This window comes from Crinia signifera, chromosome 4 (genome assembly GCF_055691185.1).
Source record: "Crinia signifera chromosome 4, ASM5569118v1, whole genome shotgun sequence".
Taxonomy (NCBI): domain Eukaryota; kingdom Metazoa; phylum Chordata; class Amphibia; order Anura; family Myobatrachidae; genus Crinia; species Crinia signifera.
The window spans coordinates 319,940,945-319,959,334 of record NC_139220.1 but is presented as its reverse complement, the minus strand read 5'-3'; the positions used below and the strand labels follow the sequence as shown (position 1 = coordinate 319,959,334).

The 18,390-nt window shown below is 45.4% G+C and overlaps 1 pseudogene; it reads right to left on the bottom strand.

The window, feature by feature from the left end:
• Positions 1–6,431: 6,431 nt before the first annotated feature.
• The window catches only part of LOC146075932 (uncharacterized), a 42,543-nt pseudogene continuing 30,584 nt past the window's right edge, over positions 6,432–18,390 (bottom strand).

The following is an 18,390-nucleotide window of genomic DNA, read 5'->3' as shown; positions in this document are numbered from 1 at the left end:
TCGTTGTAACTGCCCTGTCTCTGTCTGACTCGCAGGCATGTCACCAGGCAGCATGTTTCCACTGTTTATTCAGCGTGAGACTTCCTGCCCAGGGCAAAGCATGGCCTCATGGGATTTGTAGTTTAATCGTTAACTGCTCAAAGTCTGAGCAGTAACATATAAACTACAATTCCCATGATGCCACTGTCCCTGCCTCTCCGTCCTTCCGGGTGCTTCTGAATGCTGAATCCCGGCACCTCCACGCACACTGAACTACAAGCACTGTAAGTGCCGCAGCCAGGCGGGGGAGGGAGCGGGTGAGCAGGATGGGGGAGCCGGCGGCACAGTTTGCACGGCTCCAGCGCCATTTGATCTCTCTGCGCCTGCAGCTTGTGCTCCGCCGGCTCCGCCCTCCCTAAGCCCCTGCCCTTTCCGGGCAGATGGAGACTACATGTCGAAAAGGGGGCAGTGGTAGAAACTGCGGGGGGAAAGGAAGATAATCACAATCGATCTGTATAATAAATCTGGACCATTTAAAAGCTTTATTGGCATTACAATTAAAAATAACACACATAAAGTGCACACATACAGTACAACAGATGCAATATCATGCATGTCCAAAAAACGGGGGTTATCAACGTTTATCTCACCATGGGTAGGTGGTGCGGTGGGCTAGGTGCTCAAAGATGGTGGGTCTCGGGTAGCAATATGGTGCACCACCGCACAGGCTTAGGTAAACGTGGGAACAGAAAGATAGACATACACACACACATATAATATATATATATATATATATATATATATATATATATATACACATACTGTATATACATATACACACACACACACATACATGGCTATTTTTCAGCCGGAACGGTCCGGAACGCCGTTTCTGAAGCTCAAATTAAAAATGATGTGATCAGGAACGGAGTTCCGGAACCAGCTCCAGGCTGCCCGGCACCCACATCGCCTGCCCGCTCCCCGCACCCCTGCCCGCTGTTTATAGATGAAGTCCAGCAGAGAGACGTGCAGCAGTAACATTCATGTCTCACGCTGGACCGCTAGCCAATGGGCGCTTGCGTACCAGCAGCCAATCAACTGGTGGCTGCTGGACCGTGAGCGCCTATTGGCTAGCGGTCCAGTGGGAGATATGAATTTTAGCTGCATGTCTCTCTCCTGGAGTCCGGGGAGCGGAGCTGGAAGAGGCCGAGGCTCGGGCCGGGGCCTGCAGAGCCACCGGGGTCATGCGAGGCGCAGCAGCAGAGTAGGACGCCGCTTCCTACCGGGTGCTAAGCCGGCTGCTAGTCTGCAGAGCAGAGGCCGGGGAGGAGGCGGCAAGACCCAGGCTGATGGCGTTCCGGGGGGAGGAGGACGCTGAGGCCTCCAGGGGCCGGAGTGGAGGAGGTGCCCATGCGAAGAGACCAGCGGTGCCCTGCTAGTGCTGGAGGCGCCTGAGGCCCGGAGGCTGGAAGAGGAGGAGGACGCTGCAGCAGCAGTGGAGGCCGTGGAGGGACAGGCCGGGGCGGCAGCCCGGAGGGGAGCAGGGAGGAAGGGGTCGCTGAGGATTCTCTAGGATCTTCCGGACCAAGAGCTGCACTGGATCAGGGGCTGCTGCGGACAGGAGAGGATCTTGTGACCTGGGAGGCTCTGGTGGCAGCCTGACTGACATGTCCAGGGAGCGGGAGCTGGACAGGTGAGAGCTTGTGGGCCTGCAACCCTCCATTGAGCATGAAGCCCCTGGCATTGAGCATGTAGGTAAGTGGCACTTAAGTGTCAAATGTGTAATGGGCATCTCTGTGTGGGCCATATGTATAAAGGGCATCTCTGTGTGTGGCATATGTATAACGGGCATCTGTGTGTGTGGCATATGTATAAAGGGCATCTCTGTGTGTGGCATATGTATAAAGGGCATCTCTGTATGTAACATATGTATAATGGGCATTTCGGTGTGTGGCAAAGGTATAATGGGCATCTGTGTGTGTGGCATATGCATAATGGGCATCACGGTGTGTGGCATATGTATAACGGGCATCTCAGTGTGTGGCATATGTATAATGGCCATCACGGTGTGTGGCATATGTATAATGGGCATCACGGTGTGTGGCATATGTATAATGGGCATCACGGTGTGTGGCATATGTATAACAGGCATCTCAGTGTGTGGCATATGTATAACGGGCATCACAGTGTGTGGCATATGTATAATGGGGATCACGGTGTGTGGCATATGTATAATGGGCATCATGGTGTGTAGAATATGTATATAGGGCATCACGGTGTGTGGAGTATGTATAATTGGGCATCACAGTGTGTGGCATATGTATAATGGGCATCACGGTGTGTGGAATATGTATAATTGGGCATCACAGTGTGTGGCATATGTATAATTGGGCATCACGGTGTGTGGAATATGTATAATGACCATCACGGTGTGTGGCATACAGTATGTATAATGGCCATCATGGTGTGTGGCATATGTATAATGGCCATCACAGTGTGTGGCATATGTATAATGGCCATCACGGTGTGTGGCATATGTATAATGGGCATCACGGTGTGTGGCATATGTATAATTGGGCATCACGGTGTGTGGCATATGTATAATGGGCATCCCGGTGTGTGGCATATGTATAATTGGGCATCACGGTGTGTGGAATATGTATAATTGGGCATCACGGTGTGTGGCATATGTATAATGGGAATCTCTGTGTGTGGCATATGTATAATGGGAATCTCTGTGTGTGGCATATGTATAATGGGAATCTCTGTGTGTGGCATATGTATAATAAGCTTTACGGAGTGGGGCATATGTATAATGGGCCAGTGGCAGTAACATAACACTGGTTGCAACATAATGCAGGTTGCAAAACTGCGGTATAAAGTAATCTTTTCCTGCAATGCTGTGCCAATTGCAGTGAGGCTACACCCCTGTTTTTTGAGCGCGTGCCTAAGGCGCGAGCATATTGTCAGGAGCCAGGTTCAGTCTGTTTTGTTTTCTGTCAGTTTCTGTTTGGCATTTTGACTCACTGGTGGCCTCCAGTGGTAGGTCTGTTGCCATTACAGCTTTGTGTTCTGGGAGCTTAATTTATTCACTAGGCTGTGAGATAATAAGCTAATCAAGCACTTGCTGGGAGACTGCCTGAAGATTCACCAGGTGTTATCAATCACCTGAGGCCTTTATAAGGCATGCTCTTCTTTGGATCTCTGCCAGTTATAGCTTGCTGTTTTCTGTGCTGGTAGCTGCAGATCTACTGCTCTCTGGTCCTAGGTCCTGCTCCTGTTCCATTCAGTCTGGATTCTGTCGGAGTCCTTCTCACTTCAGTCTGGGTCCTGTTTACAGTCTTGTCCTGTGTCGTCTGGGTCCAGTTAAGTGTCCTATCCTGCTGCAGTCTGGATCAAATATCATTGTCCCCTTGCTGTCCTAGTCCAGGGACCTCCAGCCGTGGTGCAGCCATTGTCCAGCTGCCGTCTCACTGCGGTCACCGTGCAGCCGTAGTCCAGCCGTTATCCAGCTGCCCGATTGCTGCGGTCAGTGTCCAGTCTTGGGCCGGTCACATAAGTGCTCCAGTGGAGCCTGGTTCCTTATTCTTTATTCCTACGGGGAAGCGGCCCTTCCTCCTTAGTTATAATCATTATTATCCTGGTTCTGCTCTCCGTGGTTCGGAGAGGCCCACAACTGTGGGTTTACGTCTGTTTTGGGGTACCGTCACTTTAAGAGTACTATTTTTATGTTGGCGTGTGTTTGGTTTGGTGGCGCCCTATTGTTGCTTTGTTCTGGTGTTTGCGACTCGGTCGCGCTGTCCCGTCCTTGGCCTGGTGCCGGTTAGTCAGGGGTTTTTTCAGGTAGGCCCGTTAGTTAGATCTGCCTTTTGATATACCCCCTGGCGATCGCTCACCCCTTGTCACCACATAACTCCTGGCTGCATCGGGGTCGGAGCAGGCTTAACCGGCTCCTTCGAACGCGGCGGCTACAGGCGAAGCCTAGCACTACCGCAGGGATATTCCATCTGCCCGGGGGACTCAACAGAGTCAGTGTAGGGTTTCGCTGTGGCCGTTCTAACCAGCGGTCCCAGCTACGGGCTCACGCCTGATCTCCAGCTCCCTGCATCCTGCAGCACCACACCAACATCCTCACGTTACTGTCTCCGGACTCCCACGGTGGGTAACCCCCAAGTCCGTAACACATATTATCCACTTTGCTGCTGGGGATTGTTATGTTACAGCCACTGTTGGGAGGAATTATATTTTATTTTTTTATGTAATGCCCCGCCCCTTGTGTAGCTCCTCCCACATCATCGCCCACTTTCTGCCCCGCCCACATTTCCTGAACCTATTTTCCTACAAAAATAGCACTGTGTATATGTATATGTATATATATATATATATATATATATATATATATATATATATATACACATACATACACAAAGTCTGCTCAGAAAACAGCACTCCTCGAATATATACGAATAGTAGGTGCCCTCCAACGGATACCCAAAGCAGGGGTCCAATATGCGAATCTGTAGTAGGCGGCACTCTCGATAAATCAAACACTCAGTGGGTCAGGTTTCTTTATGCAACGTTTCGAAGCTCTTTACTTATGCTTCCTTATCAAAGAAGATGAAGAAGCGTAAATAAAGAGCTTCGAAACATCGCATAAAGAAACCTGACCCACTGAGTGTTTGATTTATCGAGAGTGCCGCCTACTACAGATTCGTATATATATATATATATATATATATATATATATATATATATATATATATATATAATCACACTCACCCCATCCACAGCAGCAAGCGGAGCAAGAAAAACGGATCAGCACTCCAATTACCGAGTGCTGATCCGTTTTTCTTGCTCCGTTTGCTGCTGTGGATGGGGTGAGTGTGATTCTCCATTAACATTTCTGGACCCTGCACCGACTAAACTTCCCCAAAAGTGAGTGCCGTCTTGCCTTTTTCATTATATATATATATATATATATATATATATATATATATATATATATATATATATATATATATATATATATATATATATATATATATATATATATCACATACATACATATACATATACATACACACACACACACCAATTTATTTGACATCTCTGGAGCTGTACCTTTATGGATATTAATATTGATCTAGTGAGATTTTTTTTTGTTATAACATTTTATTTTCTTGCATTTTTCCACATATAAACATAGAAAGGACATTTACAGTTCATGGTTCCTGCTTGTTTCATCACATTGAAATTTAACTCACAAAAACATATTATTCACATTATTCGCAATTTTACTCCTCTTTCCTCTAACTCCAATTTCTGTCTTTATCCTTTATAAACATGTTTATATATATCCACATGGTTTAGTAACCGCATTCATATCTGGGGTTTTATCCTTCTCAGGATACTTAGTTATTTTGATGAGGAGCCTCCTCCGATATTTTTATCATATCGGCTAATACTAACTATTAAATAGTCAGCCTTCTTATTGAAAAAAAAAATTGTCCGTGTTTTACTTTATTGGGGAAAGAATAAGTGAATGAATAAATAATAAATTTAATCTGTGGGCCTACACTCAGAATTATATGGGCAGTATTCAATGAACATAATCACAGCGAGCAGCGAATTCTGTTTAGGATTCGCTGCACAGTCGCTGTGTTCCGGAGCCACGCTGTCCCATTGCTATCCCCGTATTCAACGTCGCAGGGGCTCGCTGCCCCTGATGGTGAATCTTAACCCCTGCGGCGTCCCGCAGGGAGCCGGGGGACGGCGGCAGGCAGGGAGATGGAAGTCTCCCTGCCTGCCCCAGTATGTATGTGGAGGGGAGGGAGGGCTCCCCAGGACCCAGGCAGCCCAAGCTGCCCCCTGGGAGAGCCAGCAAGGGACCGGATATTCACTGCTCCTGATCGTGCATATGTAATGATTGGGAGCAGTGAATATATGAATATCTAATGAGCGGCTCTCGGCTCCCAGCCCCTGCTGGCTGTTATGTGTAAAAAAAATAATAATAATAATTTAAATTAAATAATACATGAATAAATATAGCATGCCCCTTCACAGAATAAAATTCCGGATTTTTTTAAACCAAATGTAAAAAAAAAAAAATTTATTTTAAAAGTTCACATTCCACTTCACCATGAAAAGATGGCGACACACAGCGAAAATCACTTAGAAAGATGGCGAAAAGTGCACGTTGAATAGGGTGATTCACTTTCTGACACAAAAAAATCACCTTCCAACGCGAAAATAGCACAAATTCGCCGTGAAACTTGCCGAATTGGCCTCATTGAATACTGCCCAATGTGTTTTCTAGAGTGATGCTCTCTTCATTTCCTCCTAATACGATGTGACACCCTCTGTGTACAATACTATTTTATTGCTTGTGTACCTCCCATTCCCTCCCCCCGCCTCCCTTCCCCCCTCTCCCCCCCCCCCCCCCCCCCCTCCTTTCCATCTTCTTCTATTTCCTATAATTTCCTTGAATTTTATTTGGATGCAGTATATTTTTACCCCCCTTTATTACTTGTTTCTTTCAGTGCTTTAAAAGGATAGATACTCCCAGTACATGAATGCTGGTCTCATCCCCATGTTAAGTCTTAACTTATAAAAAAGAAACCTTATTTGCAAGTATTTCTTTATATTTTAATCCTTATGCTACTTTCCCCTCACCACATTTCTGTAATTGTCCTTCTCAACCACAAACAAAACTACATAGGATCACACATAAGGACAAGGGACACATCAAACACGGGGGACTCATTGCCTTCTAACCCCTATGATTCATAATTGCCTATAAGTACTGCCATCAAAATGTCATACTGTTCACCTCAAGCTGTTCCATCTGCCTCCTTATTGCCCAGGTGGTGTTATCATAGAAACATAGAATTTGACAGCAGATAACAACCATTTGGCCCATCTAGTCTGCCCCTTTTTTTACCCTTCAGGTAATCTCAACCCTTTTTAATCCTTATTTTGGTACTTGTGTAGTTTCACGGCGCCACCGCACACACAGTCTCTCATGAAACTTGGCAGCTTGCCAGACTCTGTTTACTGTGCGCGTGCCGCTCTAGATGTAATGTACGTTATCAGCACAGCGCTGGCGGCAGCAGCAGCGCGTGCTGCCCACGGCACACCGCTAACAAACGGGGCTTCTAAACTAGACAAGCCGGCACACCGCTATCAAAGGGGGTGTCTAGATTCGTGGAGCTCGCTGCGCTCGCCACGCTTCGGGGTGGCGTGGATAATGGAATTAACACGGTCGACATCTGTTACGTCGACTAGTGTCATTGTGAACAGGTATAATAGTGTTTTGCACAGTGCACCCCTATGTACCCCTAGACCCAACTAAATTTAGACGCTTTAGCGTCTAAATTTAGATGCCCCCTTCTTAGAGGTTTGCAGGGAGTCTGTATTTAGACACTTTAGCGTCTAAATCTAGACACCCCCTTTGATAGCGGTGTGCCGGCTTGTCTAGTTTAGAAGCCCCGTTTGTTAGCGGTGTGCCCACTCTGGAACTACAAGTACCACAATGTAGTACAGCTGTATATTACACATCTCAGTACCAGCACCAGCAGAACAGCTGTATATTACACATCTCAGTACCGAAACCAGCAGAACAGCTGTATATTACACATCTAGTACCGGAACCAGCACAACAGCTGTATATTACACATCTCATTACCAGCACCAGTAGAACAGCTGTATATTACACATTTCTGTACCTGAACCAGCAGAACAGCTGTATATCACACATCTAGTACCGGAACCAGCAGAACAGCTGTATATCACACATCTAGTACCGGAACCAGCAGAACAGCTGTATATTACACATCTCAGTACCAGCACCAGTAGAACAGCTGTATATTACACATCTCCGTACCGGCACCAGCAGAACAGCTGTATATTACACATCTCAGTACCAGCAGAACAGCTGTATTTTACACATCTCAGTACCGGCACCAGCAGAACAGCTGTATATTACACATCTCCGTACCGGCACCAGCAGAACAGCTGTATATTACACATCTCAGTACCGGCACCAGTAGAACAGCTGTATATTACAGAGCTCAGTACCGGCACCAGCAGTACAGCTGTATATTACACATCTCCGTACCGGCACCAGTAGTACAGCTGTATATTACACATCTCCGTACCGGCACCAGCAGAACAGCTGTATATTACACATCTCAGTACCGGCACCAGCAGAACAGCTGTATATTACACATCTCCGTACCGGAACCAGCAGAACAGCTGTATATTACACATCTCAGTACCAGCACCAGTAGAACAGCTGTATATTACACATCTCCGTACCAGCACCAGCAGAACAGCTGTATATTACACATCTCAGTACCAGCACCAGCAGAACAGCTGTATATTACACATCTCAGTACCGGCACCAGCAGAACAGCTGTATATTACACATCTCCGTACCGGCACCAGCAGAACAGCTGTCTATTACAGAGATCAGTACCGGCACCAGTAGAACAGCTGTATATTACACATCTCAGTACCGGAACCAGCAGAACAGCTGTATATTACACATCTCCGTACCGGCACCAGCAGAACAGCTGTATATTACAGAGATCAGTACCGGCACCAGTAGAACAGCTGTATATTACACATCTCCATACCGGCACCACTAGAACAGCTGTATATTACAGAGCTCAGTACCAGTACCAGTAATACAGCTGTATATTACACATCCTAGTACCGGCACCAGTAGAACAGCTGTATATTACAGAGCTTAGTACCAGCACCAGCAGAACAGCTGTAGATTACAGAGCTCAGTGCCGGCACCAGCAGAACAGCTGTATATTACAGAGCTCAGTACCGGCACTAGCAGAGCAGCTGTATATTACAGAGCTCAGTACCGGCACTAGCAGAACAGTTGTATATTACAGAGCTCAGTACCGGCAATAGCAGAACAGCTGTATATTACAGAGCTCAGTACGGGCACCAGCAGAACAGCCGTATATTACAGAGCTCAGTACCAGCACCAGCAGAACAGCTGTATATTACAGAGCTCAGCACCGGCACCAGCAGAACAGCTGTATATTACAGAGCTTAGCACCGGCACCAGCAGAACAGCTGTATATTACAGAGATCAGTACCGGCACCAGCAGATCAGCTGTATATTACAGAGCTGAGTACCAGCATCAGCAGAACAGCTATATATTACAGAGCTCAGTACCGGCACCAGCAGAACAGCTATATATTACAGTGCTCAGTACCAGCACCAGCAGAACAGCTGTATATTACAGAGATCAGTACCGGCACCAGCAGATCAGCTGTATATTACAGAGCTGAGTACAAGCATCAGTAGAACAGCTGTATATTACAGAGCTCAGTACCGGCACCAGCAGAACAGCTATATATTACAGTGCTCAGTACCTGCACCAGGAGAACAGCTGTATATTACAGAGCTCAGTACCAGCAGCCCCATCGTCACTGAATGTTGTTATATTGCAGCTCTAGTTCCTAATAGACATTTCGTCCCAGGGAAAAAGTGCCCCCAAATCCACTTGTCAGACCGCTCCAGACTATCAGGACTGATTTATAAAAAACACTTCTCACACTAGGAAAAAATTGTATCCTTTGCATGCATATTGTGGTGTTACAAGTTACCTTAATTATATATGAAATATGCTGCATTCAGGCCCTCAGAGTGACTCAAGGGATTAATAAGTATTGTCTTTCTAGTAACACTCTACCCGCATTCACAGCATTTTTAGTTTCTCTCCTGTGTGACTCCTCTGATGTATAACAAGCTGTGTCTTCTGGGAAAAACATTTGCTACATTCAGAACATGTATATGGCTTCTCTCCTGTGTGACTCCTCTGATGTCGGACAAGATGTGACTTATTGGAAAAACCTTTGCTGCATTCAGAACATTTATATGGCTTCTCTCCCGTGTGACTCCTCTGATGTCGGACAAGATCTGACTTATTGGAAAAACCTTTGCTGCATACAGAACATTTATATGGCTTCTCTCCTGTGTGACTCCTCTGATGTAGGACAAGATGTGACTTGTGGGAAAAACATTTGCTGCATTCAGAACATTTATATGGCTTTTCTCCCGTGTGACTCCTCTGATGTAGGACAAGCTGTGTCTTCTGGGAAAAACATTTGCTGCATTCAGAACATTTATATGGCTTCTCTCCTGTGTGACTCCTCTGATGTCGGACAAGATGTGACTTATTGGAAAAACCTTTGCTGCATTCAGAACATTTATATGGTTTCTCTCCTGTGTGACTCCTCTGATGTAGGACAAGAAGTGACTTATTGGAAAAACATTTGCTGCATTCAGAACATTTATATGGCTTCTCTCCTGTGTGACTCCTCTGATGTAGGACAAGATGTGACTTCTGGGGAAAACATTTGCTGCATTCAGAACATTTATATGGCTTCTCCCCTGTGTGACTCCTCTGATGTACAACAAGATGTGACTTCAGGGAAAAACATTTGCAGCATTCAGAACATTTATATGGCTTCTCTTCTGTGTGACTCCTCTGATGTCGGACAAGATGTGACTTCAGGGAAAAACATTTGCTACATTCAGAACATGTATATGGCTTCTCTCCTGTGTGACTCCTCTGATGTATAACAAGCTGTGACATCTGGGAAAAACATTTGCTGCATTCAGAACATTTATATGGTTTCTCTCCTGTGTGACTCCTCTGATGTATAACAAGCTGTGACATCTGGGAAAAACATTTGCTGCATTCAGAACATTTATATGGCTTCTCTCCTGTGTGACTCCTCAGATGTATGACAAGCTGTGACTTCTGGGAAAAACATTTGCTGCATTCAGGACATTTATATGGCTTCTCTCCTGTGTGACTCCTCTGATGTATGAGAAGCTGTGATTTACATGTAAAGCCTTTGTCACACTCAGAGCACACATGTGGTTTCTCTCCTGTGAGGCTCATCATGTATGAGGTGAGAAACAAATTAGTTGCTGAAGGTTTCTTCTATCCAGAAAATAAAATTGCTTTTGTTCCTCCTCCTGAGGTGTAAGGAGATATGATGTATTTAGTTGGCTTGATCAGAGAACAATGTCCCTTTCCACATCGTCTTAGTTAGAATCCTGCTCCTTATATGTCCTGTAAGAAAGATAATATATAAAAGCATAATGGTTACCAGGATAACACTACTTTTATTGTATAAGACATATATTTATACACAATAACAAGTATCAGTCACTGATTATATATTCATGTACAGATGTGTCCACATACATCCAGCCTCCTTGTGCGTTAAACAGTCCTAGTCCTGCCATGCCATAGCGGGATTGTAAGAGCCGAGCATATTTTTATTAAATTCTTTGCAAAGCGCTAGGGGCATGATCTTGGCAGCGTGGGAGTAGTACAAAAGGGGTTTATGTCCAAGAGGGACAAAAAGGCAGAACCAGAAAGGTTTTTTGGGGCACGCTTGAATGTTTGATAGTTAAGATGATTAGAGTAGTGATAAGGTTAAAATATAACTTTTATTACACTCGTTTAAAATAGCGGCGTCAAACAAAATTGAAACTACCATTGCTGAGTATCAAAAGAATAATAATTATGAGTATCATATATAAATATACATGTGGAAGCACAAGTATAATAACTCAATGTTTTTTGCGAAAATGTTTGGTTCTATGTGGACCACCCCCACACCCTGGTCTAATAAATTCTGTACTGCTATTATCGATTCATGCAGTGGGTGCGATTAAATTAAGCGTCATAGGTTACGGAGATGATGCAAAAGATGCCAGAGAAAAGTGGAATAGAAAGAAAGATCCTCATGGGAAACCAGATGCAGCTGTATCCCAGTTAACTATACAGCACTGAATATTCCCTACTGGTCCCCCAGTAGGTACTGATCCGGCCTCTCACTGCTTAGCTGCTGAGATCGGACGGCATCAGGTGGCACAGTGAAGTATGATCGTATCCGTAATGGGTTCTGAAGCAGGTGGCTGACATGCAGGACTGCAGGTCACTTCTGCTTTCCAGAGGGTCAGAGAGGTCACCTCCCTGTTGACATACGTGACATTGCAGGGGGGGACTGGTGGCCCAATGGATGAGAGAGCGACAGATGTAAGAGACTGTAGTTCAAGTGGTTGATGCGATGCACAGACCCTTCTACTGTCCTACCATCGTGTTGCACATAGGATGGAGGTTGAGAGTGATAGTCTGTGCTTGCTCCCCACAGAAAGAGAGGTAAAAAAAAAAGGAGTAAATGTACCCCCGTACTTGATGTCTCACTTGTGTCAGTACTGATGGGGGTTAAAGTGTTGCTTTCAATTGACAAAGGAAACAAAGTTCAACAGAAATCAATGTGACCCTGTCACCTCCCTAGTAATGATTGCCGAGTATGCTTGTTTAAGGTTGTTACAGAGTATAGAATCCGTCTTATTGTAAATATAAGTATGTAACTTGTACACATATCAAAACCAATATAAGTATCAAGTATAAGAGATAACGGGCTGTCACACCTTGTAAGAGATGATCTAGGATCACTTACCGTGGGAGAAATAGACTAACGACAGGCTAATTATCACAACTACCAAAATTATCATAACACCGGGTTGTCATACTTTAAAAAATGAAAGCACTTCACGTGGAAGAGTAACAGCATAAATAGCGCAGGTTATATGTACACGAATCTGCTGTTCATATAACCGGTTTAGATACAGAGATACCTGTCTCAGCTGACCGGCTTACTCCGTGAGGTCAGCTGTAGGATGCAGGTAACCCCCCCCCCCGTCTAAAACAGCGTGGGAGAAGTAGAAGCAAGAGCTCCCTGGCTGATATTCCCTTCCTGATAGCTGCAGGGCGGGAAGCACCGGCAGACATCGACGTGAGGGGAAAGCAGCCAATACCTGCACCCGCTGCTGTGTAACGCTCCCCCGAGCTGCCATGCAAGGGAGCCAAGGGCCCAGTGGTCATCTCTGAGCCTGCATGAGCACATTGCTTACCAGCCGCCAGGAACCATAATTCTGTAAGGAGCTAGGTGGTCGTGCCAGCAGCAGACAGCGTCAGACGCCTGGAAGTAGTGGGCTGTTGTAGTCCGCAGGAGAAGGTGTTATTACCAAGAGGCTGCTGCGGGGCATAAGTTGCGTCTTTACCTGCACCATTATTCTTAAACTGCATAGTCTGTGTTTATTGTCAGCGGATAAGATCAGTTTAGTGTTGGCTCAGTTACCAGAGGGCTAGAGGGCTCTGTGTCTTACCATCTGGACAGAGTGGGACATTGTATTTGTTGCCAAGGGAGATTGCCAGCGAGATTGTGCTGGCTCCTGAAGCCCTTCATGGATCTAAACTGTAGAATTCAGGTTGCCATTAAAATAGAACTGCATAAAGCAACTGTGGCATCATTGTGGAGTGACATAGAATAAGATAGCCAAGTCCCCTGGTACAGAAATGTAATACTGACATTGTGTGTGTGTGTGTGTGGAGACACCAGCACCGCACTTGGCAGTTATACTGGGGAAAATCTGCAATACTACAGCCGCAGCCCAGATAGAAAGATATGCCTGCGCACAAGCCAGAAACAACTCACAAACACCCTCGACCCCACCACATACCACCCCCTTCAAGTGCAACAGCCCACCGAGGACCCCTGAAATTACACTTCAGCAGGTTCTAGAGGCCATAAACAGCAGCAAGCAATGCTTAACCACAAAAACCAGGATTTTAATTACCTACCGGTAAATCCTTTTCTCGTAGTCCATATGGGATGCAGGGGTCTAAATATGCTGGGGAATAGAGGGTCCTCTGCAGGAGACAGGCGCATATCAAATCTTTAGCACGGTGTACTGGCTCCTCCCATCTACGTTCCCAATCACAAGCCAGTTATGCCCCTTTCAGACCGCACTTTTAAAACGGTAAATTGCCGTTTTTTTACCGTTTTAAAACGGTAATGTGTGCGGTCTGAAAGGTCCAGTCCCACTTAACCGGTTAGAAAATGCCGTTTTTTCTAACCGGTTAAAATGCAGGGTCCTACCCGTTTCTGAACCCGTATTTTAGCGCAAAAATCGGCTCAGAAACGGTATTTAGGACCCAGCCAATGAGCTGGGTCCTAAATTCAGCACAGTGAATACTTAATGAGCGCTCATTAAGTATTCACAGCACTGGAGCCCCCCCGCGCGTGTCGACACCCCCCGCGCGCGTGTCGACGCCCCCCCGCGCGTGTCGACGGCCCCCCCGCGTGTCGACCCCCCGCGCGTGTCGGCGCCCCCCCCCGTGTCGACTTACCCCGTGCCGGTATCTCCGTTGTGGTTCCCGGCACTGCAGCTCAGTATGCTCGGAAAGCACTTATGAAAAAAGTGTCTTTCAGAAAATGGCTGCCCCCCATACGGAAGACAGTTTTTTTAAACAGGGTTTCCTATGGGGCAGCCATTTTCTGGAAGACACTTTTTTCATAAGTGCTTTCCGAGCATACTGAGCTGCAGTCCACAACGGAGGTACCGGCACGGGGTAAGTCGACACGGGGGGGGGGGGCGCCGACACGCGGGGTGGGGTGGGGTGGCGTCGACACGCGCGGGGGGCGTCGACATGCGCGGGGGGCGTCGACATGCGCGGGGGGCGTCGACATGCTCTCGGTCGACACGCGAGGGGGGGGGGGGGGAGCTGCACGGAGGGGAGGGCTGAAGGCTGCACTGGCTTTGACCCTGTATTTGGAAAGTTTCCAAAAACGGGTCTGCCAGTGTCAAAAAATCGGCACTTAAACGGTAATATACCGTTTAAGTGCTGCGGTGTGAAAGGGGTTTTATCTGGCAGACCCGTTTTTGGAAACGTTTTCAAATACAGGGTCAAAGCCAGTTATGCGGTCTGAAAGCAGCATTAAGGGAAAACTGTGCCCAAAGTAGTATGGATATACTTGAGAGAAGAATATGAAAAGCGATATGTGGTGAGCTTCATACCAGCACACGTCAACAGTAACCAGGAGAACTGGAAACATGTTTTTTTTTTTTTAACGGTAGTCACAACTGGTGACAAGAAAGGTTACTAACACAACTTCAACCAGATAACTGAGAACATGTTGCAGAAAAGACTCTGCACCGAGGCGGGAGCACCCAGTATCCTATATGGACTACGAGAAAGGGATTTACTGGCAGGTCATTAAAATTCTATTTTCTCTATCACCCATATGGTATACTGGGGTCTCAATATGATAGGAATGTCCCAGAAATACCAGAATGGATAGGAACATGTGGAGACTTCTGCAGCACCGCCTGCCCAAACTGGGTATCTTCTTCGGCTAGAGCGTCAAACTAGTAGAACTTTACAAATGTATGTTGGCCTGACCACATCACAGCTCTGCAAAGTTACAAAGCAGAGACACCCCAGGCAGCTGCCCAGATTGACCCCACCGCTCTTGTTGAATGGGCATTCACGGAAGCAGGAAGTGTCTAATCTGCTGACACATAAGCTTGTTGAATCGTTGTTTGTATCCAATGAGCAATGGACAGCTTAGAATATAACTTTTATTAAACAACTCTAAAACAAGAGAGAAACATTACCACAATTAAATAAGTACATACATGAATACATTTCTACAACTATTTAAATGGTAGTGTCGTCATTAAATCACTGGCAAAAATGATTTATACACGGTATCCACCTCTAATACTATGGTTTTGCACAAGATAAATTGAAATCCAAGGTTGGAGTTTGTGCATGAGTAATTATAACTGACCAATGTCTGTTGGGAAACTGTCCTGACGAAGTAACAGACATTGGTCAGTTATTATTACTCATGCACAAACTCCAACCTTGGATTTCAATTTATCTTGTGCAAAACCATAGTAGTAGAGGTGGATACCGTGTATAAATCATTTTTGCCAGTGATTTAATGACGACACTACCATTTAAATTGTTGTAGAAATGTATTCATGTATGTACTTATTTAATTGTGGTGACGTTTCTCTCTTTTTTTAGAGTTGTTTAATAAAAGTTTTATTTTAGTTCACTCATAACACATCAATTTAAAAGTGTGCCCCAAAAACCCTTACTGTTCTGCCTTTGTCCTCCTTGGGACACCCCCATTTTTTCTGTTAGCTTTATTGCTGAACTATTTTGGGAGCACCTCCAACCAAGCACCCTCGCGGTACCAGAGCCTAATTAGGTCCTATGTTGGTCTTTTGAATAATAAAAACATATCACCTTATTAAGTTAGAGCCTGTGACAATCCTTCCCTTCCTATACTGTTACTTGTTGTCCTCAAGGTGGAGCACAGCTGTTGCTTAATTAAACCAATTAGCTCTGGGCCTGGTGTGTCAGGCTGCATACCTGTAGTTAGTCTCCTTGTTAAGGGGGCTTGTCTGCCTTGGCTATTGTGATTGGGAGTTTATCTCCCATGCTGCTATTGTGCCTTGGCTATTGTGATTGCCCTTTATCTCCCATGCTGCCTTTCACCCAGACGCCGGTGATTTTCCTTGTGTAGCCTGTCCTATTCTGTTTTGCCTGTCAGCTTCTGGTGCAAGCCTGAAGTCGGTGTCCTTGCTGTGCATCTGGGATTGTGTTGCAGAGGAGACCAAGTTTCTTCCTGTCCCCTGGTACCCAATCAATGAGGGAGAGAGGGGAGGGGGGATTGGAGGTCCGCACACAACTGGGTCATATCCCTTTAGTAATTTTAGGGATTTTTATGTATTTGGGCTGCCTTTATTGAAAATAATCTGGCGGGGGTGCTATCCGGGCAAAGGTTAGGACAATAGTTTGTAGGGGAAAGAGAATGATTTGCACAATAGATGCACACCAAAGGAGAAAGATATTTGAAGAAGAAATTTTTGGTTTGTTACTGTTTTAAAACGTAAACTTTTATTAGATAGTTTGAATAAAAAGAAGAGAGGACACTGTCCTGTGCAAACTTTTAACACATAGGATTGCACAGGATAACCACCTTCTGCGGCTTGTGAAAATATTTTCAGAGGTTAAAACTTTTTAGACATACATATACACAACATACAATGTGAAGTGCAAATGCACACAAGAAAGAAATAGTGTTTTTAGGGATTAAAATAGTTTCTCTTGGACAATTTGGCAGTGCTGTGAATATGTATATTTTATAAATCTTTATTTTTCAGCACTATTTGGAGAAATACCCCTATGAGAAGAAAGAATCTAGTATCACTTCTTTGGGATTTGGTCCCCACTTGCAATGGGTTTTGTACCAATAAATGGATTTTAATTTGGTTAGGTATTTAATTTTTAACACGCTAAATCCATTCTTTGGTGTGCATTTATTGTGCAAATCTTTCTCTTTCCCCTACAAACTATTGTCCCCTGGTACCGGCTACTGATGTCTTGACCCAGACCTGTACAGAGATAAGTGTCATTGTACCATCTAGGCATTTGTATTCTCTGCTAATTACAGTATTATCTATGTGCAAACTTATGTGGTGTCTCTCTGGTATTCCCACAAGCTATCCTCAGTGTTATGGTGGGAGCCAAATCCGTGTTATTACATCTTGCTGCAGAACTGCATGAATAGGTCTAACTGTTGGAGTATTGTGTAATTATTACCATCTTAATGCATTGTTGCATACAGGGTAGTGTGGTGGGAAACTGTATCTTTGCTCCCTACTTCACCATCTTTCTAATTGATCCAGCTAGGGATCATTAGTCAAAAAAGTGTACGTTGGGCTGCTGGAGAATTCCCCTGTGGAGGACAGTTGTGTCACATTATTGTTTTGTTCCATGTTTATGGGTTTTTAGTTAGAAATCGTCTTGTCTGCTCTGGAGGTGGTAGGTACCTTGTTTCCTTGCCAAGTCCAGGTGGCACCGGGGTTGGAGTGTACCTAATTTACTACTTTGAACGTGGCTATTATTGGTGAAGTCTTAGCTCTGCAGGTGCCTATAGCCTCTGGAGGGATTAACAGAGTTATGGTTGGATTGTGGCCTGTCCGTACCAGTAACCTCTTGTCTGGAATCCCCTCAGAACCTTAACAGCATCATAGAGCACAAAGAGGCAATCTGTCTTATGAATGTGAGCTATCCTTTTAACATATGTTTTCAAGGCTCTCAAAACATCCAGGGATTCTGGGATATTAGGATGAGCAGTGCTAGTAAGAACCACAATAGGCTGGTTTAGATGGAATGCCGATACCACCTTCGGCAGGAACTGCTCTCTTGTTCTAAGCTCCGCCCTGTCTTCATGAAAGACGAGATGTGGGCTCTTACACGACAATGCTCCTAATTCTGACACCCTCCTAGCAGAGGCTAGGGCCAGAGGCACTACCGTCTTCCACTTGGGGTATTTCAAATCAGTCGTTGCCAGGGGTTCAAACCATGATTTATATCGAAGACATAGAGAGGTCGCTCCATGGTGAGTTGGTATGCCAAAGAGCTGCTATTACAAGCTACTGGGGGTAGTAGCTCCCTCAGTCAAAAACCTTAACAAAACAAGATTTGTAATTTACAT